Here is a 26,327-nt window from a genome sequence, read left to right as displayed (position 1 = left end):
AATTCTACTAATTTAGTTTATGCACACTACCATTTTCAGAAGGATCCATTTTTTAATGTAATTGTATGTTTAGTAATTAAAAATCTAATAATTAATTAAATTATTGGATTACTATAATTAATAATCTAATTTTCTTCAACCGTGGGCTAGGTACAAACACAGTTGCCCTAGTGCTTAAACCTTGTCCCTGATAGTAAACTGCATAACTATTGGTAAGTTACACAATATTTGAGATTCTCCAATAAACTTGAAAAGTATTTTGAGTAGGACAATCGTATGATATGCATAAAATATATACATATTCATAGGTCCAAGAAAGAATATAGAAAATGTGTGTGAGCAAGTGTGGGTGTTATAATGGTTTTGCATTTCACACTGTTCAAAATAGTGCCTGGTAATTTCATACACCCACGGAAAGGATTCTGATCCTTCTAGGACACTGAGATAATCAGAGTCATTGTGAGGAATTTCTTATCTATTTATATCCTATAAGGCTGATTGACTTCATGCTGCTTCCAAATATTTCTAATTTATACCTACGGAGCATTGGGAAAATCAACAGGGCCACATCCATGAGTTAAAAATCTTGGTATGTGGGTATACCATGAGTTTCATAGTCTCTTTAATATTTTATAGAGGGTAACATCAAATGAAAATCCATTACAAGGAAAGCAGCAAAAAGTTGGGAACTGTGTCTTCCATAGTAGCATCCAACTTACTGACTGACCAGATAGTGAATTGGATTTTATTAAAAAGGATTATGAACTAGATATACTTATGAACCTCGTATTGTATTTTGTCTCACTCCTTCATCTCTGCTGGCATTCCCTCCCAATAACAGCATCGAGGTCATGTGCTAAATACTATGGAAAGGGAACAGGAAAGTGACAAGAGACAAGAGGAAATAATGTTCAGGGCTAAGGTAAGTCCCAATCACCAGTTGAAGGGCAGCCTTATCTGGAAGAATTTTGCTCAATGATGAACCTGCATAGTTTGACTTCCTGCTTTGGAATAATTACAAAACGCTTATTCAGTTTTCCACAACTTCCTTAATTCTTAGAGAAAATGAATGCATATATATATATTTAATATTCAATATTATATGTAACTATTACCTTATGGGATTTATTCCACTGTATCACAAACTGCAAAATAAAAATATGAGCGTTGATAGTATATGAAATCCAATGAATTCAGTTTGAACCATAAAATATTAATGTACAGTAAAAATAAAATGACATATATGAAGTGATTCATTTATACAGAAATTTTGCCAACCTACCTGCACTTGTGAGCAAGGAAGGTAGCAAACAAGATTGAATACTTACTATATTTCAGGTACAGGTCTTCATATCTAAGTAAAGATATAAAGTAAGTAAACTTTATCTGATTGCTATAATGACCTGTAAACAGATTATTTGTTCTTTTTTATACTAGATGAGGGATACTAAGCTGCAGAGCCAAAATTTTAAACCTCATGTCATTCCAGTATACCACTCACATCTCTTTCTTCATAATTATAACTGAGGGCTGTATCCAAAAGGACAAAAAACAAGCAGGATATGCTGATATGTTCAGTTTTGTTATTATTAATGCATCTTTGCTTAATTCCCATAAATAGCTATGCTATTAAACAAATTAACTCTTTCTTGAAAATCAATATATTTTTTTAAATGCCATTTGTCCAAGTGTAGGCAATTTAAAATTAGACAAAAGCATATAAAAATATTTATTCTCCTTTTAAAGTACTAACACAATAAGTTCTCTGTCAAATGCAACTGGCGTATTGAGACTTCCTTTGTACTGTGAAATTGCCAATATACAAATATATTCACGCATAAATATAGGTAGCCTTTCCATGGCTATAAATTACTTTAGATAATGTGCTATATTAAGTACATGGAATTTAAAGATTGCAGGTGAGGCATCTAATCACTCATGGCAGCTGTCACATTTAGAGCAGCATATGAGATGTGGGAGCGAAGTACAAGTGTCAGGAAAAAGAAAGTCCTTTCAAGCATCAAGATTTCTCCAACAGATGGCTTGTTAGCCTATTTTTTTTTATTATTCTATGACTTCTAATTTTCATCATAGTAAACACATTTTAATAATACCTCATGTGTTAAATTAATTTGTGGGAGGAATAAAAAGATGGAAAGAGTTTTACAAACATTTAAATATAGAACTGAAAAGTACCTTCTTGAGTCATATGTCATACTGAAAGTTAATGCCAACTTCATCGACTTTCTATCCTGTGAGAGACAGGAGATGTGATATTTGGAGAAAATGCAGGGTAAAAATGAAGAGAAATACAGAGAACACTATCAAAAAACTGGCTGGAATCAAATCCAATGTTACATTAAAAGAGTTATACACCATGACCAAAAGTGGGGTTTATCTCAGGAATGCAAGGGTGGTTCAACACAGGGAAAGCAACCAATATAATACAGCACATTAACAAATAAAAAAAAAAATCTCATGATTATCTCAACTGGTGCTGAAAAAGCATTTGACAAAATTCAATATCCTTTTCTGATACAAACAGAAGGAAAGAAACGTCCTCATTATGAGCAAGGGCATATATGAAAAACCCATAGCCAGCATAATACTCAACAGTGAGAAACTGAAAGCCTTCCACCTAAGATCAGCAATGAGACAACAATGCCCTCTGGCACCCTAACATTCAGCATTGTGCTATAAGTTATAGCTAGAGCAATCAGGCAGGGAAAAAAAAGTAAAAGTCATCCAAATCAGAAAGGGAACAGTTTAACTTTCATTATTTGCAGATCACATGATACTATACTTGGAAAATCATGAGAAATCTACAACAAAGCTACTTGAGCTAATAAATAAATTCAGCAAAGTGGTGGGATATAAGATTTATGTTCAAAAATCAAGTAGTCTCTCTATATAAACAATGACTTAATTGAGGATGCAATTAAGGAAAAAGATTCCAATCAAAATAGCAACCAAACGTATCAAGTATCTAGAAATAAACTTAACTCAGTATGTAAAGGACCAGTACACAGAAAACTACAAAACATTGCTAGAAGAATAAAAAGAAAATTCTAAATAGGTGGAAAGACATTCTCTGCTCATGGATAGGAAGGTTAAGTGCAGTTAAGATGTCAATTCTAACCAAATAGATCTAAAGATTTACCACAATATTAATTAAAAATCTGACAACCTACTTTGAAGACTTGGAAAAGCTACTTATCAAATTCACTTGGAAAGGAAAGAGACATTGACTAGCTAAAAACATCTTCAAAAAGAACAAAGTGGGAGGACTAACACTTCCTGATTTTTAAACCTTATTATAAAACCACAGTGGTCAAAACACTATGGTACTAGTGCAAAGATAGAAGTATTGACCAATAGAATTGAGTTGACAGTGTGGAGATAGACCAACAAATCCATTATCAATTGATCTTTAACAAAGCCCCTAAATTCACTGAATTGGGACAGAATAGCCTTTTCAATAAATGGGCATTGGAGAACTGGATATCAATAGTCAAAAGAATTTGAAAAGATCCTTATCCTATACTTTATACACAGATTAACTCAAAGTGGCTCAGAGATCTAAATATCAAAGCCAGTACCATAAAAATCCTAGAGGAAAATATCTTTGAGACATAGTAACGAAGGTAACTTCTTAAACTTTAAACCCAAAGCACAAGCAATGAAAGAAAAAATAGATAAATGGGAACTCCTCAAAATCTAATGTTTCTGTGTCACAAAGGACATGTTAAAAAGGTGAAGAGGGAGCCAACTCAATGGGAGAAAGTATTTGGAAATCACATATCAGATAAAGGTTTGATATCCTGCTTACATAAAGAAATCATACAACTCAATAACAAAAGAACAAACAACCCAATTATAAAATGGGTAAAAGATATGAATAGATATTTTTCTAAAGAACAAATACAGATGGCTAAAAAACACATGAAGAGTTGCTCATTTCACTAGCTGTAAGGGAAATGCAAATCAAGAATACAATGAGATGTCACCTCACACCTATAAGAATGCATGCTATTAAAGAAATAGGAAACTACAAATGCTGGAAAAGATGTATAGAAATTGCGACACAATCACTGCTGGTGAGAATGCATAATGGTACAGTCACTGTGGAACACAGTCTGGTAGTTCCTTAGAAAACTAAATATCGAGTTGTCTTATGACCCAGGAATAGCACTACTAAGTATATACCCAGAAGAGATGAAAACAGAGGCACAAACAGACATCACACACCAATGTTCATAGCAGCATTATTCACAAGCGCCAAAAGTTGGAAACAATTTAAGTGCCCAACAACAGACAAGTGTATTAGAAAAAAAAGTGGTATATGCATTCGCTTAAATATTATGCAGCACTAAGATGAAATGAGATCCTGAAGCATATGGAAATATGGATGAACTTTGAGGACATAATTCTGAGTGAAATAATCCAGACCCAAAAGGATAGCTGCTGTACAGTTTTGCTATTATGACCTCGGAAAAGGTAAACTCAGAAGTTTATATTAGAATATAGGGGCCTAGAGATACATAGAAGCTAGAGATGGGTGAATGAGGTAGAGCTTAAATGTAGGGGAATGTATAAATATGAAGGTATTTCATTAGCGGGTTTATAAGAAATATTACCCATACTGAAGTTGAACATGTTTGAAAAGGATTGTATAGAGCCATATATGTTACTGATTAACACTACAAATATAAATAAGTTCTTGCATTAACTACTTTCAAGGTATGACTCTTGTACAAAGAGTCAATAACATGTGGGTTTAGGAGGAAAACTACTACTATTGTAATGCTATAGACTTTAATTAACAGGAAGACATCAACAAAAATAAGGGGTAAATAATGGCAAGGGGGAAGAACAAGAGTTAAGGGGAGGTTTGGATTTCCTCTTTGATGAAGGTGTGTTTTTCTGTTATTTTTCTCTTTGGAGCAATGACAGTCGTCAAAACCTGAGAGTGTTGATGAAAATACCACTAAGTGAGGGAAACGTGAGACACAGGTTTTCTATTTTGGACATTATCCATGATGTCCAATGGATGGAGGTGACTGAAGGATACATTGACTGAAAAGCAGACAGGTGAGCTTCGTGTAGACATATGATGGAATATTATGTGACTATAGAAAGGAATGAAATCATGAGGCATGCAATCAAGTGAATGAAACTTGGGGACATCATGTCCTGAAAATTAAGCCAGAAACAAAAGAAAAAATGTATGGTCTCTTTTAGAAAATACTTATAAGAAAATTGGAAGTTGTAGAAACCCAGCACATCACCTCACACTTTAAAGAGCTGAATAGGTCTTTTTACCTGAGCTAAGTCTTAACTTATGAGTGGGTGAACCAGAAGCATATGGAGATTACGAACAAAGGTGGGCAGGTTTGGAAAAGGGAGGGGTGACAAGGCCAAGGGACTACTTATGATAAAGCACAGAAGCAGAAGCAGCGTGAGTCATTTTATGAAATATATGTTTCCATAAAATAGGAGAATGTTGCCTGTGTCCAGGTGCATCAAGGTACAGTTTGAGAAAATAAGAGAAAGAAAGGTTTACTTCATCCTGACAGCAATAAAGCATTGTGATGTAATTCATATTTGGGAAACTTCATATTGACAGTAGCACAGAGAACAACTGAGGGAAAGTAAAGAAGGAAGTTAGAAGTCTGTATGAAACATATGCAAGCTTTCCTAAGAGTAGTGTGAAAACAAAGGTGAGAGAACATGCAAGCAAAGCTTTGGCTATGTTAAATTTAGATGCTGCTGGAGACCTAACTGATTGCATCCTATAGAAAATTTGACTACTAAATTTTGGGAAAGTATTTTGGCCTAGAGATACATATTTTTTAATAGTGATCGTGCAAGTGCATATTTAAATTATGGGACTAAATGGGTGTTAAAATGGGGTAGTTTAATATTCAGTTCCTTACCAGTTTTCTAATCAATGGATAATATAAAGACTCAAATTTGGATAAAAGTGTCTATTACCTAAGTAGACTAAGCCAAACCCCCAAACTTCCTAGAAATAGGGCTATTGAGTAAGAGTAAACTGGAGAATGCCTATGCGCCTGGAGTGAGAGGAGCAGCTTCAAAGGACCTCTCATCTGACTGGAGCTAATCCATATACCCACGAGCTCCTAGCCCGAAACGCTGGAATGCAGAGGGAAGAGAACTTGTTGGGAAGATAGCATGGAAACCAGAAGTGCAATGCAAACCCTTCTGCCAGAGTGCAGGGGGAAAAATAGACATCAAAAATGTTCCAGACATGTGCCATGTGGCCTCAACGTTTTAACTCTCCTTGTGGAAAATGTGGCCCAGAAAATACAAGTCTCTCATCAGTCTCCCATAATGTTCTATTTGCAGTTAGGAGGGTGGAGAGCAGTGTATGACTTCTTCAGAAATTATCTGAACAGGGAAGGAATGAAGAAGTCTTTGTAAGATTGTCCCTAATAAGGAAGATACTCCCTCATTTATTGATTCATGAATTTAAGAGGAAAATTATCCTTACTGAATGTGGAAGCCACCTAGGAGAGGGTATAAATGAAAGAGAAAAGGAATGATGCAAATAGCCACAGAGTATTTTATATTACATATACAATACATTATAAATATTACATATATATGTAGATGAGGGAAAGGGTGTATAAAAAAATGAAGAATAAACAGGATGGAAAAATAAGAGAAGAAAGTATGATGCAAAATACAAAGAGAACACAGCTAGCATCCAGATTTTCATTTCTCCTAATATCAGGGAATAGAGCTCTTGGAGAAATGCTTTATCCTAAAACTGTGGCGTAAAGGATGCGATACATACTTGCAGCATTTTGTATTGCCCAAATTGGTAAGTGTCAAAAAATGTTGGGAGTATGTCAAAGGGATGAAGGAGCCATACATTGGTGTACAAATACAATTTGAAACCCTGTTTTCACTTTCTCTGGATATATATCTAGAAGTAGAATTGCTACGTCATGTGGTAATTTCATGTGAATTGTTTCAGGGAATTGCCATATTGCTTTCCACAGTGGCTGCATCATTAAGCATTCCCACCAACAATGCATTAGGTTTTTAATTTCTGTGCATCCGCTCCAAGACTTGTCATTTTATGTTTGTTTCTTTTTAATAATGATCAGCTCTGTGGATGTGAAATGGTATCTCATTGTGGTTTTGATTTTCATTTTGCTAATGGATAGTGATGTTGAGCATCTTTATATATAATTATAGCCATTTGTGTAACTTCTTTGGAGAAATGTCTATTCAAGTCCTTTGTGCATTTTTTTTCCTGCAATGTCAAACGTGGGTCTCCAGCATGGCAGGCGAAAATACTGCCACTGAGTCACCATCACACCACCATTCCTTGTACATTTTCATTAGGGTTGTTTGTCTTTTTATTGTTGCATTAAGGTTCTTTATAGAGTCTGGATTTTTAATTCTCATCTGATATATAGTTTGCAAGTATTTTTCCTATTCCGATGCTTGTCTTTTCACATGTTTTAATAGTTTCTTTTGATGCACAAAAGTTTTTTTTAACTTTTGATGAAGTCATGTTTCTCTATTGTTTCTTTTGTTGCTCATGCTTTTGGTATTTTATCTAATAATCTAATGTCAAATCCCAGATCCTGGACACTTGCCTGTACATTATCCCCCAAGTGTTTTATGGTATGAGCTTTTTTATTTAGCTTTTTGGCCCATTTTGAGTTAAATTTTGTATATGGTATAAAATGGGTGTCCAACTTCGTTCTTTGGCGTGTGTATTACCAGTTTTTTTCAGTCATTTTTTGAAAAGACTATTCTTTTCTCATTGCAAGTACTTGATATCCTTGTGAATAATCAATTAGCCATAGATTTATGAGCAAAGCTGGAATAATTTGGCAACAAAATAAGATAGTATTGGGGAATAAACCAAAGTATAAAATAAATAGCTATGAGTTCATACTGGTAGATATAAATGAATAAATAGATCCCAAAATGGTGAGAATAGACAAATTTCCTGTATAGAATAATTCCACATAATTTTAATAGACTATCTGTCTTAAAGAAGGTAGAATATAACTCTCTACTCTTTCAGTGTGGACTGTGCACAGTGACTTCCTTCCAAAGGGAAGAGTGTGGAAAGGGGGTAAAAAGAATAATTTTTCAGTGATGTCAACTCTGATCAGTGCTAATATCAATGGTGATAAATCATATTACTGGTACCTACCCTGGATATAGTTGTTACGAAAGTTACTTTGGCTCTTCAGTTTTCCACCAAAACAAAAACACAGAACCCTAATCTCATCATTACAAAATTACTAGCATATTCCAATTGAAGTACATTCTACAAAGTACCCAATCAGTACTCATTAAAACAGTTAAATTCATCAAAAAAGCAAAACCTGAGAAATTAACGCAAGTAAGAGGTCTCTAACCAATCAGGACAGTTAAATGTAATTGTGTTACCCAAATGGAATCATAAAACAGAAGAAGAAAAACTAGGTGGAAACTTAGGAAATTTGAATAAAGTATAGACTTCATTTAATAGTAGCTTATCAATAATTTCATTAAATGTAACAAATTTTAGCTTCTCTGTAATATGGGGAGAGAAAAAGGGAGAGCCAGAATGAGAAGGAGAAAAAGAACGTCCAGTTAAGTAGGTTTATGAACTATAAACAAAAGAGCGTATTTTAAAGAGATGCTAAAAACAAGAGTGAACAAATAAATAAAGATGGATGTAAATTGCCCAAGATACTGGAGTTAATGATATACGGAACATAGGGAGAAAAATAAGCCTTGTGCACAGGGGAAAAATACTTTTCTTTCCGAGATGGGTGAGAAGACAGCAGTAGAGTGGATATGCATATAATCTAAGTCATGTTAAGAGAGTTGGGAAAGAAGATGAAAAAAAGTCATTTTCTCTGGCTGGCATAGTATCTCACAAATGTTAGTTTATGCAAGGTATTCTTTTACTTTGCTGTCCTGAAAAAATAATCATGTGTCTCTCAGTGTGTAAACCATAGCTGTAAATTCTTTTTAACTTTCAGTCAAGGTATTTATTCCAGCTCTCCTTCTTGATATTGGTTAACCATTTAATATTGAAATACCTGAAGCATGTTTTACTTTTTTTTACGCACGGGCAGGCACCAGGAATGGAATCCAGGCCTGAGGCATGGCAGGCGAGAACTCTGCCTGATGAAACACTGTGGCCCGCCCTGGAACAGTTTTCATATTATATAACTTTTTCCTTCTTCCTCAGTGTTAAGTTTTCAAGATCTACTTATGTTGACTATGTAGGTTTAATTCATTTATTAATGACTGTGTAACATTTCATTGTATAAATTAAACGGATATTTTTCATTCTGCTAGAGAAGTACATGTAAATCATTTCTTTTTTACATATCATGAATAATACTTCATTGAACAGTTGTGAAAATGTGTTCTGTTACATAGGTATAAACATTTCCCTTCATATATAAACCAAGGATCATAATCCCATGCTCTAGAGTAAGAAGAATTTCTTTCCCCTTCCCCTAGGACGTTCAAGGTTTTGCTTTGCTTTGCTTTGTATTTTAATTTGGCCTTTTTCAGGCACAGAACATAGTTTTGACTAACAATTCTGTATAGGTAAGCACACTGTTAAGTTTAACAGAAACTACAAAAAGGGAGATGCACAATGCACAACCATAATCCGACAGGGGCTGTGGCAAGTGCTAAAATAGAATTACAACATGCTATAAACATCCAAAAGATAGAGGAATTTTAAATTGCAAACAGAGGAAAGGCTGACTTCATGCAGATTGTGAAGTTTGGAATTGACCATAAAAGATGATACTGATTTCAAAAGAAGAGTAAGGTTTGGTGGTGTGGGAAGCTACTACAATTACTAAGGCAAGTGTCAGCAAGGCAACGAGAGAAACATTCTATAGTACGTTCATGAACAGTGAACTAATGGAGTATTTTGGATGGAGCACAAAAGCATGCAAAGCAAGATTTTAGAAGAGAAAACTGGAAAGTATATGGCCAGTTCTTGGGGGTCCTTTAATACTATTTTAAGGGTACTACAATTTATCCAGTAAGGAATGGACAAAGTAAGAAACTGACTACAGTTGCAGCAGTTATGCTTTTGGTACTAAGGCTTTAAATTTGAGTTTTTTTTTTTTATATGAGTTAACTAGATATTTTGTGCTAGAGGGTTGGAAAATTTAATGGGTGGTCATTTCATTAAAGACCAGAGTCCATCAATCTGTCTAGTCATCCTTAACATACTGGTAATGCCTCTTTTCATGGTTGAAGGATGGCTGCAATAGGTCTAAGTTGCAAGCGCAGTTAGCTGATGCCCTGCTAACAGGGGCTTATCCAACCTTGAATCTCCTTTTTTCTAAATAAAAATTTCTGAAATGCCTACCAGAAGGTTTACCTTCAGGTACAATTGATCAGGACTGGGCCACAGGCCCTAGCTAAAGTAATCATTATCAAGGGAAGTTGAAAAATTATGACAGACTTAAACCAAATGCTATTAACCCCAGGGGATCACAGAGTCACCAGTCTGAGGAACATGGAATGGCAACACCAAAGCAGCACTGAGCCTTTGCCAGTGGAAGGGACAGTGATGATTTTGTGTATATAAAGAAGCATATTTGCCTTAGAAGTGTATAAGACTTATGTGAGGTGGTAATATTGGCATTACGGTGGTCAATAAAGGTCCTGTTTTGAGAGTTGTAGGGAGGACCAACATTAGGACAAGTAACAATGAGGAATGAAAAGATGAATTTTTTTCAAAGGACTCTGCAAAAATCAGTTAGAGGACCTGTCAAATGATTGGCTAGACAGGAGAGTAGCTGGTGATTGACAGTAGGAAGAGAATGAATAAGAGCTTGAAAAGGATTGGGAAATCAGAGAGGTTTAGAACAGAGAGAAGAAATGCGTTTATAAAATTACATGGGTGTAAAAATGTCAAGGGTGTTCAGATATGTTAATTTTAAGGGGTTGCTAAGGTGCTCAGAAGAAATTCCCTATAAATACCTGGAAATAGAGCTCAGGGGAATGTATAGACAATTACAAATACAAATTTGATAATCAAGCATGCAAACATGATTACTAACCCTAGGGAGCTAGACAAGCTCTTCAAAGAAGGGGAGTGATATTAAACAGATACAAGTAAAAAAGATTGAGAAATATAAATGTTTAGGGAAAAACAAAGGAAACAATGTCAAAAAACAAATTTATAAGCAGCAGATGTCACAAGTATGCAAATACACTTATTAACAAGAAGGATGAAAAATTTGTGATTAGTCATTTGTGACCTTATTTTCTATTTCTGTAGAGTGAATGGGACACAAGCCAGATTATGCTGTATTGAAAAATGAGTAGGAAATAAGCAAGCGGGAACGATGAATGTAAGCTATTTTCTTCTCCTTCAATAAGTTTGGTAATGAAAGAAAATATTGGGGTGGGAGATAAGCTTTAGTGATTTTTCAGTTTGGTAAAGGTTATTTTATTTTTATTTACTTACTTTTATGATGGTAAAGTAATCCCTGACCATGATTTTATGATATAGAAAAAAGATATAGGAGAGAAGGAAATGCTGAAAAGAAAATACAATGCAATTCTTTAAATCATTCTTAGAGGCAGAGAAAGAAGGTAAGATCAAGTGTAATGTACTTTAAAATCTAATGGAATTTATTTATTGGAGGGGGAAAATAAATAATAGATGACCAGTTTCTATTATAAATTAAATTATAAAACATAGTTAGTGTATATAGAAGATAGAGAAAACATTTTGGAGGTCATACACTGCCACCATTTTTTCCCAGAATTGTCCCCTCCTCCAAAAAACAATGTATTTTTAGTTCCTCCATTTTTATCATGGATTTAAAATATGTATTTGTAATCACACTGCGTTTACTATTTTGGTAAATATACATGAGTGTATATATGTACATATGTGGAATGGAGATGAATGAAGAATGTTCAACCTATCTAAGAGAGCAGAAGATGCATGTTTGAAGAAAAGAATAAATATTACAATCAGAGAGATTGGTTTTAATTATATTCTCGATGCCTATTAATTTGTCAAGCAATCCCCAAGCAACAGCATCATGGCAGCTACCAGGTTGGCTTGCCATACTTCCAGACAAGTTCAAATGGATTTAGACCGTTTATTACTTACATAGACAGTGAAAGCATGATCAGCATGGTATCTGCTCCTTAAATCCACAGTTCCACAGCACCACACCAAACTGGAGGACCCACATGTCAAACAGCATGAATCTCTGTCTTAATGGTCATTCTATCTTAAAAGAGCCAACTCTTAACTAGAGAAAAACAGTATCATAATCTGCAACTATACCCAAAGGAAGATGATTACAAGGTTGAATTGTGACCTTAAAAAGACTGGGTCAAGCCCTAACACCCATGTAACTTTATTTGGAAATAGGGCCTTTGAAGATATTTTCCATTAAAATGAGGTCCAACTGGATTAGGGTGACTGGCTACTTTAAAGAAGGAGAGAATTAGATACAGAAAGACACAGAGAGAAATTGGATATATAAAGATAGAGTCAAATGTATTTGGCTTTCCTGCTGTCAGAGCCAGGAGGGAGGCATGGAATAGATTCTTCCCTAGAGACTTCAGAGGAAAGGCCAATGCCTTGATTTCAGATGTCTAGCCTCTAGAACCATAGCCAGCAAATTTCTTTTGTTTTAAGCCATTCAGTTTGTGGCAGTTGTTACAACAGCCTTAAGCAACTAAAACTGAAGGCAAGATATAAAGTTCCAGCCTGATTGGAACCAAGGAAGCAGATCAGAAACTGCTGCATGACAGTCTCCCACAAGATAATGAGGGAAAACAAGAAATATCCTTGTGACAGCTCCTCGCAAGACTCCCTAACTTGCCACATTCCAAGGCAGATAACAGGGCTTGCAAGACCGGGTTCAGAATGTGATTAAATCTTCCTTACAAGGGCAGTGTGGAAACAGCAAGACTGCCAGAGTGCTATGTTTGAGCCAAATTGCCTGCATCCAATTAGTCACCTTATCCATCACTGTAACAACTTCATTTTCTAGATTTTTATTATATCATTATTCCCAAGAGGATATTTTACTTTACAAGAAAAAAAATCAAGAGATTTGTTGCTTTTACTTAGCAGAGACACTACTATTATTTCATTTTCATATTTAAAATTACTTATTAAACGCCTATGTCATATTGTTTCTTATTAAAGGAGTAAGCCAAAGTATTTTCATGCCTTTATCAGTGTAAAATGATCAAATCTCTGCATTAATGTCTCACATCAAAGACATTAGATTGAATCACAAGTCATAAAATGAAGGGTTATATTAAAATAAAAAGTGAAACTATAACAGCTGAAAATATGGACAAAAAGACATAAAAATGGGTATGCAGTAAGAGCTACTAATTAAAATTACCCACTCATTATTTCTTATAGAGGGATATGCAGTACATTTTTAAATGAATGAACAGCTCAATGAACAGGCAAATGAGAATGATTTGAAGAACACATTCTCTTACATAAAAATATAAATATGTAAAATAAAGTATATGTGCATTTTATACACATTTGGTTGATTTTCTTTCATATATTCTGAGTTTTCAGCTATTTTTTAAATTTACATCTTTAAAATTAAAAATCCCAGATTGACTTATGGGCTTGCAGCTACATTTTCTCATTTTCCTTTCTAGTCCCAAAAGAAAACAGATATGCAAACTTTGTATTTGACTGTTGTCTGATGAACTGCAGGGAACCCAGTCATGACTTTTGCCTAATCATAGGGAACCTCTGAGTTTGTGTTCCAAATTGTGTTGTCTTCTCTATTGCATGGAGGCTTTCTGCTGCTTGACCATTATGATGAAGCTCTTAGAAACTCATAGACTTTATATGGCAGCTCACCACTTCTGGGATGTTTTGGGCACTCTCAGAATTTGTTTATAGTTCGCTGTCTTGCTGGGCAAGAAATTGCTCATTAAGACTCCTCAAGCCTGCCTGATACACACATCCTGTAGCCATTTATGTTCCAGGACCTTGAGGTTTCCTTTAGATCAATCAAGAACAGGGTTAAACGTCTCCGTTTTCAATTCTTCCAAAATGAATGGGGACTTTTGTAATCCTACCTCTTGCCTATACTAATGCTTGGCAAATGAACATCAAGGTCCCTGCCAGGGGTACCATCAGCATTACAGGTCTTTATTATTCCTCTCTGACTTTCTAATGTATTTCATAGGGAGGAGTTTGGAGTGACAAAACTTGTTCATACTTCACCTGAGTTCTCTTAAAGTTACTGTTTTCTGTTGGAGAAGAGGCTTTTATGACTCTTTACAGGCTCTATGCTATAAAAATTCAAAGTCCAGAAAAGACTCCTTACTTTCCATTCTTCTGGCACATCTACCTTTAAATCAATGAGCATGGGAGTCTCCATTTGCTGACTGAAGTGGGTTAAGAAATAAGACACAGACGAGAGAAAAGGTAATAATTATGTGGCAGAAGAAAATATGATAATGTCACTTCTGCTCACATGTCAAAATATTATCACTTAGCCATCAGAAAGAATGAATGAGGGCTAACAACTCCTTGTTAACCACATCCTTTTAATTTGACTAAGCACTGTGGTAAATTTAATTATGTACTCCAAGCAAAGACATGTTCTTTATCGTAATCCTCATTTCTATCAGTGTGAATCCATTTGTAAATTTGGCCCTTTGAAGATGTATTAAAAGTTAAGGTATGGGTTCATTGTAAATATGATCTTTCTAAATTCCTAAGTATATATGGCCCAGCTTGGACCTTAAATTACATAATTAGATGGCTAATTAAGAGGAAATTTAGACACAGCCAAGTTGACGTCAGTGGAATCCTGAAGACCAGGCACAAGGAGAGACGAAGTCAAGGAGCCCCGAAGGATTTCAGTAAGCCAGTAACAGTACACTACAGACTTTGGGGAAAGCATGGTTTTGCCAACACCTTAAGTAGCCTCTAAAACTACAAAACAATAAATGCTTGTTGTTTAAGTCAATCTTCTGCATGGAATTTGTCACAGCAGCCTGGCAAATCAAGACAACCATACAGATACATAGAAGCGTGTGAAACTTTATTAAAAGGTTGGCGGTAACTAAAGAATGTATATCTTTATACATTTAATATGACATTTGCTTTTTCAGGGGAGGAGTACCCAGAAAGTTAAACATTTCAGTAAGAAACCTCTCAATGTGTATTCATTTGTTCCTGTGTAAATAAGAAACCTCCTCAATGTGTATTCATTTGTTCCTGCGTAATAACAGATCACTAAGCACATTTTGGTGTTCCAACCTACCCATAGGTGTATATCTGTCAGGGTTCATTTGTTAACAAGAAATACCATGATCTGGATCATTAGACCAGACCAAAACTAGGGGAATTTTATGGTAATCCATTGGATCCACCAGTCTGGATAGTATTTGTCCCTCTTTTGCTGCACCTCCACCTAAGGCTCAACACCAAGGAGAGTTTCATGTGTGTTTGTTGCTACTATTAATGGCTGATAAAGTATGAATGCTGAACATAAGTTGCAAAAGTACTATTTTATAGGCCTCACTATGTTTCTAGACAAGTTATTGGGTCTACAAGTAGGCTAGACATTAGGACAGGAAGGGAAATGAAGGTTGTTTCTTCAGATAGTATTATTTTTCCAATGTATCCAGATTAGTTTGCGTTAAGAAAAATAAAAGCCTTCGTTGGAACATTGTCAGCCCTTACAAAAACAGTGCAGAAATGTGAACACTTATATATAGTATACTGAAACGCGCCCTCCAGTTTAGGGTTCACAGAGAAAGTAGATAGAATAAATAATACTTAATCTTTCTAATAATTTACCACCATGTGCAGGTATCAAAATATTTGTTTCAGGTAGTTTTTTGGAAGCTGAGGCTACAGTGGTTATTTTTTATCTTTCAAATGAACTAGTTCTGCCTAGTCCTTCTATTCTACCCTTTATGTCCTAAGCTCCAATAATATCAAATGATTGAACCTTTCTAGTTGCCTTATACTTTTTTTATTTTTTCACTATATACTTTTTACCTCGGCTTGAAACCTCCTCTCCTATCACAGGAGCACACACACACGGTGACACAAAGCACTCAAATTTTGATAAACATTTTGCATAAATGAGGTCCTCATGCATTGCCTGAGAGTAGATTAATTCCAATTATTTCGAAAATAGGTGCTTTCCAAATTTGATTATTTGGTGCACATCAAAACCTGCAATTTAGAGAAACTTTTTATTTATGAGTTGGTATATAATGGAAGTCAGTGGATAGTGAGTATTTAAAAGAAGTCCAATATTATTACATGGAGCTACAGCTTTGAAAACTTGGGAAAACTGAATCCTGAATCCTATTAGGTGACATAAAGAAGACATAATGGAAAGAAACAAGATAACATTATAAAAATTTCTCTGAATTGGAGAATATGTTATAGAATATGGCAGAACATTTCATAGAATTTAGTATATTTTAAGCCTGTGCATTTTCAAAATCACATGAAAAATCAAACACTAGCTCCAATATTTTGTATTCTATTCTATTAGGTTCAGAGAAAATGAGTAAGGATGCTTGAAAGACATTTTTGCATACTTCATATCATCATACCAATTTAAATAGAGAACTATTTCTGTAAATAAACTATTATTGTTTTGTTTTATTAACATTTATCATTGCTACTAGACTAATTAAAATACCAAAGACAATATCATTTCTGACACTACTTTAAATTGAAGCACTGAATTTTAGAACTGCTCACATATAGCATAGAGTTGTTTTTTCTCATGAGAATTCTATCTCTAGCTTTCAGTCTCTCAAGGCTTGAATAATTAGTATAAATAGATAGCTTGCATATTGAGGAGATTTGGAACCAAACATTTTTTGAAGTTTTTTGTCATTGGTGATAAGAGGAAAAGTACATTTCTTATTCTGCTTTTTAATGAGACATTTAAATTTCTCTTCTTGAAAGGGAGCATACAGTAATGTGTGCATACAAAAGTAAAGGGAAATTACTTTATGAAATACGTAAAAAAGGTTATTTACGGCAATATTATTCATTTTAGTTTAAAAACTGAAAGAATATTTTTATAAAAGAAGAAAGCTGAAGTTTTGGAATTAATAATGTTTCCTACTTTTGCAATTACACAGTGCATTATTTTCTGAATTCTTAGAGGGATTTTATAATGGCATGGGAATATGTGCTAAAATATTCCTATATTGTTTATTCCTTTCTCTTCATCATCTTTCTTCACTAACTTTCAAAATAAATTCCTTCTTGTTCAATTCTATTACTTTTTTCTCAAGCATTTTTTCTCTTTTTTAGAACAGTTGTGGGTTTACAGAACAATCATGCCTAAAATACAGGATTCCCATATGCCACCTTCTTATTAACACCTAGCATTGTTGTGGGACACGCATTATACATGACAGTAGTCACCTAGCATTGTTGTGGGACACGTATTATACATGACAATAGTACATTTCTTTATAATTGTGTTATTAACTATAGTCCATGGTTTATCTTAGGGTTCACTGTTTATGTAGTGTAGCTCTGTGGAATCTTTTTTTTTTTTTTTTTTTGCGGAATGGCAGGTGAGAACTCTGCCTGCTGAGCCACCGTGGTCAACCCTACATAGACTTAAAAAAAAAAATTATTCTGTTACCATATATGCAATCTAACATTTTCCTTTTTAATCATATTCAGAAATGTATATGTGTATTTCGGTGCTGTTAATTACATAAAACAATGTTATGCTATCATCACCACCATCCATTAACAAAACATTTCCATCATCCCAAATAGGAACTCTGCACATTTTAAACCTTAACTTCCCGTTCCCTATCTCTACCCTGTCCCCTGGTAACCTACACTCTAGAGGTTGACTCTGTGAGCTTACTTAGTGAAACTGTTTCAAATCAATGAGATCATAAATATTTGTCCTTCTGTGCCTGGCTTATTTCACTCAACATTATGTCTTCAAGCTTCATCCATATTTTTGCATATATCAGGACTTTATTCCTTTTTAAGGGCAAATAATATTCCATTGCATGCATTTATATTTTATCCAGTCATCAGTTGATGGACACTTCGGTTTCATCCATCTTTTGGCAATTGTGAATAATTCCAACATGAATTTTGGTGTGCAAATATCTGTTTGAGGTCCTGCTTCTAATTCTTTGGTATGTATACCTAGTAGTGGGATTGCTAGGTTATATGGTAATTCTGTAGTTAGCTCCCTGAGGAACCACCAAACTTTCTTCCACAGCAGCTGCACCATTTTACATTACCACCAACAATGAATGAGAATTTTTACATATTATCCAGCACCTTATATTTCCCATTTTTTAATAACACCCATTCTAATTTGTATGGAATCATTTCATTTTGGTTTTGATTTGTTTCCTTGATGCATAATGATGCAAGCATCTTTTCATGTGCTTTTTGGCTATTTGCATATCTTCTTTGGAAAGGTGTCAGTTTAACTCTTTTTCCAATTAAAAAAAAAATTGGGTTGTACGTCTTTTTGTTGATAACTTAAAGGATTTCTTTACATATTCTGGGTCATATTCCTTGATCATATAATTGCTATCCAAATATTTTTTCTCATTGTGTAGTTGTGGTTTTATTTTCATGATATAGTCCCTCTTGGAAAAAAGGGTTTTAATCTTAATCAGATCCCATTTATCTACATTTTTTCTATTTTTGTTTGTGCTTTGGCTTGAAAGTCTAAGAAACCCTTGCGTGATACATGGTCTTGAAAATGCTTCCCTGAGTTTTCTTCTAGAAGTTATATTTTTCTGTTTTCAACATTGAGGCATTTGATCCTGTTTTTTGGTATGCTGTATGGCAGGGGGCACATTTCATTCTTTTTCCATGTGAGTATCCCATTATTGCAGCACCATTTGTGAATTTTTGTTTGTTTGCTTTTTGTTTGTTTGTTTTAGGGAAGTGCATGGACTGGGAATTGAACCCGGGTCTCCTGAGTGGCAGGTGAGAATTTTACCACTGAAAAACTCTTGCACCCCCACTTTGGTTCATTTTGAATTCATTTTTTATATGGTGCAGGTGGAGGTCCTCCATTTTTTGAGTTTCTTGTTTGTTTGTTTGTTTGTTTTCCAAATGGAGAACCAGTCTTCCCAGCACCATTTGTTGAAATTTGCCTCTTGCCAAAAATCAGTTTGCTATAAACGTGAGGTTTGATTTCTGAAATCTCAGTTCTATCCCATTAGTCTATATATCTGTCCTTGTACTGGTACCATGCTGTTTTGATTATGGTGGTTTTTTAATTAGTTTCAAAATTGAGGAGTGTGAATACTTCAACTTCATTCCTCTTTTTCAAAATGCCTTTACTAATCGCGGCACTTTCCCCTTCCACATAAATGTAATGACTGGCTTTTACATTTCTGCAAAGAAGGTTGTTGGGATTTTGATTGGGATTGCGTTGAATTTATAAATTTGTTTGGGTAGTATTGACATTTTAACAAGATTTAGTCTTCCAATCCATGAACATGGAATGACCTTCCATTTGTTTAGGTCCTCTTTGATTGCTTTAAGCAATGTGTGTAATTTTCTGTGTGCAAATCCTTTATATCCCTGGTTAGATTTATCTTTAAATATTTTATTATTTTTGTTGCTATTGTGAATAGAATGTTTTCCTTGATTTATTCTTCTAATTGTTCAGTTCTTGTGTGTAGATGTTTTGATCATGTACCCTACCACTTTGCTGAATTCAATTATTAGCTGTAGGAGTTCTTTTGTGGATTTTTCAGGGTTTTCTCTACACAGCATCACATCAAAAGCAAACAGAGAAAGTTTTACTTCTTCCCTTCAATGTGTATGCCTGTCATTGCTTTTTCTAGCCTAGTTGCTCTGGCAATAACTTCCAGTAGAATGTTGAATAACAACGATGGCAGTGGGCTTCCTTGCCTTGTTCATGATCTCAGAGGGAAAGCTTTCAGTCTTTCACATTAAGTAGTATGTTACTTGTGGGATTTTGTGTATGCCCTTTATCATGTTGCAGGAGTTTCCTTCCATTCCTAATGTTCTAAGTACCAGTATCAAGAAAGAAGCTGCATTTTGTCAAATCTTTCTCTTCATCAATTGAGATGATCATGTGGTTTCCCTTTCATATCATTATTGTGGTATTCTACATTATTTCATTTTCTTATGTTGACCCACCCTTGCACACCAAGAATAAATTCTACTTGATCATGATATATGATTCTTTTAATGTGATGTTGGATTTTCATGTCTGATTTTAGCTATTTGTAGCATCTCTATTTTTTATTTTGTCAATCAACTAGAGGTTTGCCAATATTTCAATCTTTTCAGAACGCCAATTTTTGGTTTTCTTGATTCTCTTCATTGTTTTTGTTTTGTTTTTCTTTATTTTCCATTTCAGTTATTCTGCTTCTGTTTCCTTCATTCTGCTTGGTTTGAGTTTACTTTGCTCTTCTTTCTATAGTTCTTTCAGGTTCAAGGTTAGGTCTCTGATATGAAATCCTTCTTTTTTAATGAAAGCATTCAGAACTATAAATTTCCCTCACAGCAGTGCCATTGCTGTATCCCATAAGTTTTGTTATGTTGTATTTTCATTTTCCTATGCCTGAAGATATTTGGCAATTTTGTTTGACATTTCCTATTAATTCATTGGTTATTTAAGAGTATGTTGTTAATTTCCACATATTTGGGAATTTTTCATTTCTCCCTCTGTTATAGATTTCTAGCTTCAGTCCATTGTGGTTGGAGAATATATACTATATGATTTTAATATATTTTAATTTATTGAGACAGTTTTTTGATGCAAAATATTGGTCTTTCCTGGAGAAAGATCCATGTGTACTTGAGAAAAATGTCCATTCTGTTTTTTTGTTGGATGCAATGTTCAGTGTTTGTCTGTTAAGTCTAGTTGGTTCAGTGTATCATCCAAGACCTATATTTCCTTATGAGCCTCCTAACTAGATCTTCTATCCATTATTGAGAGTGTTGTGTTAAAGTCTCCTACTATTAACATAGAACTGTTAATTGTTCTGTTTAAATCTGTCAGTATTTGCTTCATACATTTTGAGACTGTGCTGTTAGGTGCATATTTATTAACAATTGTTATCTCTTCCTGTTGAATTGTCCCCTTTAACAATATATAATGACCATCTTTGTCCCTCAATAACTGAATGAACTTAAAGTTCATTTAAGCTAATGTTAATACAGCCACCCCAGCTCTCTTTTGGTTACTACTTGCATGGCGTTTATTTTTTCTACTATTTTACCCTCAACCTGCTTATATCTGACTTTAAGGTGAGCTTCTTGCAAACAACATATAGTTAGGCCATGCCTTTGTATTCTTTATGACAATTTCTGCCATTTGACTAGAGAGTTTAATCTATTTATATTTAAAATCACTACTGACAATGCTGAACTCTTTTTTGCCATTTTTCTTTTTAACCTTTTTTTATTCTCTCACTATTTGCATCCCTCACATCCATTGGAGCTTAATTTTATACTTATTTGCTTTTTGTGTTGTGACATATTTAGTACCTTCTCATGTTCAGTCTGGATATCTGTTTTATTTTTGTTATAGCAGGGTTAAAATTTAGCATCATAAGTATGTAAAAGCCATTTTTGGTATGAAACTAGCTTAACTTCTATAGTATGCACATATAATTTTTCTATACCCTTTGTCCACTACCACATTTTTGGATTTGTTTCAACTTACATCTTTGTACATTATATATTGAAAAAACTGGATACAATGTTACTTTTTATGCATTTGTATTTGAGCACCTGTACAAGTTTTGAAGTGAAGTTATATGCCAAACAATACAATTCAATAATACTGGCATTTATAATTACCTAAATGGTTACCTTTGCTTCAGGCTTTATTTATATATGCTGCTTTGAACTATTGTCTAGTATATATGAACTTCCTCAGCTTTTATCTGAGAATGCCTTAGTTTGCCCTTCATTTTTGAAAGAGAGCCTTGCCATATACAAAATTATTGGCTGGCAGTTGTTTCCCTTCAGCACTTTAAGTACTTCATCCCACTACCTTATTGCTTCCATGGTTTCTAATAAGAAATCAACACTCTATCTGATCAAGACTGCATTCTATGAAATACATTGCTTTTTTCTTATAGTTATCAGATCTTTCTCATTGTCCCTCATGTTTGATAGTGTAATCAATAAATGATGGAGTATATTTCTTAATGTTTCTCCTGTTTGATGTTCCCTGAGCTTCTTGGGTGTGTATATGTATGTCTTTTGCTAAACTTGGGAAGTTTCCTGTTATTATCTCTTTGACTATTTTTTTCTGTCCATTTGTCTTTCTTCTCCTTCTGAGACACCCATAGAACAAATATTGGTGCATTTGATGGTGATCTATATCTGTCATATTATTTTCACTTTTAATATTTCTTTTCTCTCTCTGCTCCACAATCTGACTTATTTCAACTGCCTTGTCTTCAGATTCTCAGATCCTTTCTTCTACCATGTCCAATCAGCTGTTGAAACCCTCTTGAGCATTTTTCATTTCAGTTCTTGTGGCCTTCAATCCAATCATTCTGCATGTTTCTAAATTTCTATCTCTTTACTTAGATTCGCATATTGTCCATTCATTATTTTCCTGATATTCCTTAGATCTTTCTTTGTACTTTCTTTCACTCATCTCCTTGAGCATTTTTAAGACCTTTTTAAAGACTTTGTTTGACGTAACCACACTTTTGTCTTCTTCACTGGTGTTGTGTATTTTTATCCTCTTCCTTTGGATGGGACAAGGTGTCCTGTTTCTTTTTTGTCTTGCCTTCTTTTGTTGCACACAATACATTGAAATAATTAAAAATGTTAACTCTAGGATTTACTCCCTGGAATGTTTATTTCCTTTTTGTTTTTTTGTAACCAGCTGGTGATAAGGCAGAGATAATCTTGAGCTTCAGACCTCCTATCAGGATGCAGGCAAGACAAATGCAGTATGCAGGGTTTCCCCTGTCTTTCAGGTCCTCTATTTTCTCCTAAGTTTTTGCTTATTAGTTGTTTTGGAGTTCCCCTATTGAGAGAAATTGGGTTTTTCCTTCTGTTTCCCAGGAGATAAACCTCCCTCTTCTGGGTACTTGAAGCCAGCAGGCCTTTATCCAAGACTGTCCACTTCCATGGATTTTTATACTTTTTTTTTTTTTTTTGGCATAGGCAGGCTCCAGTATGGCAGGTAAGAAGTCTGCCATTGAGCCACCATTTTACCACCCAAGTTTTACACCTTTTACTAGGCCCAAGGAAAGAGAGATCATCAAGTGATGGGAGGCAGAGATGCAAGCCCTGGAATTCCAGGGATTGTGATAAGTCAGTGTCAGATTTCTACTTCCCCTGGGAGATAGCAGAACCTTGCTAGTGCCTTGATTTTGGACATACAGCCTCTGAAACAATGAAACAGTAAATTCTTCTTATTTAAGCTAACCCATGGTCTGGCATATATCATAGTAGTCTGGCAAACTAAAGTATGACTCAACAGAAAAACAAATAGTGCAGCATAGGTATTAATCTAAACAAAGATGAATGTACTTCTCCTATGCAGATTCTAGTGGCAATTTCCATAGTGGCAATATTTGCAGCCATGTTATTCATCCAACCCATAAAAATGTGACTAGGACATTCACCATTCACAGCTGGATCACCTCGGCTTGGATCCCTATTCTGCTTCCACAAGGTTATGTCTTCTTCACTTCAGTAAGAGTTCTCTCTTCCATTCAATCATCTCATTTTTCTGTAGGTAGTATTAAAATTGTACACTGTGAGAAATAAATTGATTTGGACATCTATGTAGCTTATGCTATCTTTTGTGAGTGCTGATATATATGTGTGTGTATATATATATATAGAAATTGCCATATATAGTGAAATTGCTGTGACTTATTTAAAATGCTCTCTTTTCTGATATATACTAAACTCTTTTAAAAGCAATTGACAATGAATAAATGTCATTTAAATAGGGTTAATTATGTAAAACTGATTCAAATTAAAGAAAAAATAGAATTAAAAGATTAAATATCTAGCATTATATTTCTGCGTTTCAAGAGACTCTTGGAACCATATTTAAAGCCTATGCATTTTAATATATCAGAGAAAATGAAAGCAAAAGGAACATTTTCATTTTTTGTCCTTTGGTCTCTAAAATGCAAGGAGATTGAAAGCACAAAGATAAGAACAAAAGAAAATAATCTAGGCATAGCCATAAAACAATGACAAATTTTTCTTAAATCGCAGAAGACAAGAAAATTTAAAAGATTGATAATTCTCAATGTAGTATAAATCATATTTTCCATCTATCAACCTGGACCTATCTATCTATATTGTTACTGAAGGAAGTATCAATTTTTTGACAAGCTGTTGTTCATAGCAAGAAGTCATCCTGATATTTTCTTTGATTATAACTAAAGAGCAATATCCATTCTTGTTACATGAGTGTAAAGTATAATTTAAAGCTCATTAAAAGTGTAGCAGGTGTTCACTTATAAAGTGCAAAAAAATAAAAAAGGAAAGAATTTCTCTTTGCCTGAGCTGTCAGTGCTCTAAAAGCCTAGTTTATTTTGCATAACCTTTTAGCAAATAGATGTTATTATAATAGAGAGAAGAGAAATGGAAACAATATATGCAGGAAAGTAAAGGGGTTTAGCCTTTGATTTGACCTTGGTTCCCACCCTTTGAAAACCTTGTAGTCTTCTAACAATTGCAGTTTTGACGTATAGCATACTTTCTTCCCAGGAGACAGGCATTTTTCATACATTTTCTTAGCATGAAATCGGCCCTAAAGTAGAAAATGAGTAGGTGCATAAACTGAAACAGAGTCAGTTTATACTCATTGTGAAGCATGGATGGAAATGAATATTCAGTCATCTAGCCCCTTTCATATATGTATTTATCGTGGTAAGCTCCTGCTCTTCAGAGAGGAAATTCAAACTCAAAATTGAAAGCAAGTGAAAGTCTAGTACTTGGGACTATTTTTCAATATGTTCAACTGTTGGCTCAATTAAATCAGGCAAGTGATGAGAAAAAGTACATCAGATTTAGACACAGAATTTCAATGGCAAACTATAATTATTAGCACGATACAATACGATCTGAGAACTTGGCTGAGACTCTTTCAACAAGTAACTGCCCAGAACTATTGGTTTCATTGATTTTGAATACTTCAAATCATTAGTATTATTCTATTTAAAAATTGAAAAAACTACCTCCATTCTCTCTCCCTCCCTCCTTCTTTCCCTCCCTTCTGCCCTTCCCCCTCCTCTCTCTCCCTCCCTTCCCCTCCTTCCTTCCTATTTATTTAAGATGAAGGGGACTTTGTAGTATACAGGAAAAAATGGTGAGAAACAAAACCTTACAACCTAGTTGTAATAACTTCTGATGTTTTGTTTTTAAGCTTTAATGCCACTGTTCATTTATTTTGTAAACAGAAGGCAACATTCAAAGCAATAAAAAAAAATCTCAAAGTGAATTTCCATAAAATTGTTACAAAATCTACAGCTGAGAGAAAAGATGACAGTAAAAGAATGCTCAAAGAGCTTTTCTAGTACGTGGGATTCATGAAAATATGCAGGGATATTCTTTATTTTCACTCCCTAGACAAGAAATTTACAATTAAATACAATTATTAACATGAAAGAAGAATTACCAGTAGCCATTTGCTTCATCTTTTCAGTGATTTTGTGTTCACTGGTATCTTGAACACGTAAAGAAGTATGTTGTTTGACTTTAAGACTATTATTTTTTAATTAGCCAGTAATTTTTTTTTTATTATTTTTTATTTTTTTACATAAGCAGGCACCAAGAATCGAACCCAGGTCCTCTGGCATGGCAGGCAAACATTCTTGCCTGCTGAGCCACCATGGCCTGCACTTATTTTTAAATAGATCTTTCCAAATATGTTAAACAATTAGATCTCCTAACACTAGGATTTTTGGTTGTATGCAACAATTCATCAGAGGTGAGAAGTAGCTGTCCCATCCCTCCATCCCTTAAAAATGGCTGATGTCTCCATAGTTTGCCACAGAGCCATTTTCATAATGCCAGCACTTATCTTCAGACAGCTTCATGCTTTTCTCTAACTTGTCTGTCCTTAGAAGATGTTTGAATGTGTCCCTGTAACAGCACACAAATGGTTTTATTTATTATTAATAAATCACAACCTAAGTCAATCATGCTTTACAGCTCTTTGCACATAGTAGATACTAAATAAATATTTGCAGTACAGCATTGGACATTGTAGTTATGATAAATTGAAAGTAATAATTCAAATACTACACCACTTTGAATCAAGTAGTTTTGAAATTTT

At 34.4% G+C, this 26,327-nt stretch overlaps 1 long non-coding RNA gene across 1 annotated transcript in view; it reads left to right on the top strand.

The window, feature by feature from the left end:
• Nucleotides 1-5,635: 5,635 nt before the first annotated feature.
• LOC143666117 (uncharacterized) overlaps nucleotides 5,636-26,327 on the top strand; it is a 33,576-nt gene continuing 12,884 nt past the window's right edge. Inside the window, exons 1-2 of the long non-coding RNA XR_013167402.1 lie at nucleotides 5,636-5,720; nucleotides 11,303-11,375. This is a non-coding gene — a long non-coding RNA (uncharacterized LOC143666117). The remainder of the gene's footprint in view (nucleotides 5,721-11,302; nucleotides 11,376-26,327) is intronic.

This window comes from Tamandua tetradactyla, chromosome 22 (assembly GCF_023851605.1).
Source record: "Tamandua tetradactyla isolate mTamTet1 chromosome 22, mTamTet1.pri, whole genome shotgun sequence".
NCBI lineage: Eukaryota > Metazoa > Chordata > Mammalia > Pilosa > Myrmecophagidae > Tamandua > Tamandua tetradactyla.
Note: the sequence above shows the minus strand (reverse complement) of the source record. Positions and strands in the feature narration are given on the sequence as shown.